This window comes from Triticum aestivum, chromosome 1B (genome assembly GCF_018294505.1).
Source record: "Triticum aestivum cultivar Chinese Spring chromosome 1B, IWGSC CS RefSeq v2.1, whole genome shotgun sequence".
Lineage (NCBI taxonomy): Eukaryota > Viridiplantae > Streptophyta > Magnoliopsida > Poales > Poaceae > Triticum > Triticum aestivum.
In genome coordinates, this window is record NC_057795.1 from 688,116,371 (window position 1) to 688,116,955 (window position 585).

Sequence of the window (585 nt, forward strand, 5' to 3'; positions counted from 1 at the left end):
ACGAACCATTCAACGCATACAGGAGGAAGGTAGGCTATGGGCGAAGGCGGGATTGTTCAAAGGACACAATGTAGGGTTCGAAGTAGAGCAAGAAGCGTGGGATACTAGCGAGTAGTTGTGTCAAGTGTGGGGTGGTGTTGGACGAGGTCCGCATGTAAATAAGCTTGTAATGTGGTTTTGGGGTTCTCTCCCCTCCCTTCTTTAATGAATGATATGCACACTCGTGCATATTCGAGAAAATTGCACGTATGTTACAACATGGGCATTATTGTGTTTGTTAAACACTTATTTGGTAAGTATTTAATGGCTTACCAAAGAAAATATTATTTGATTTGGTCAGTCAATAAGAGGTGAGGCAGTTGAAGTGATTTTCGCGTAAAACCAGTGCACAAAATCAGAAGTGGGAGGAAAAAATCAAAACAAAGGGAGAGCGTGAGTGAAGGTAAGGTTGGATGAAGGACAAGCGGACTAACACAACGTTACGTGTTTTTTTAAGTGGGACAGGAAGAGATAAGTCAATAAGAAGTGAGCCAATTGAAGCAGTTTTCATGAAAAACTGGTGTGAAAAATCAGTAGTGGGAGGAC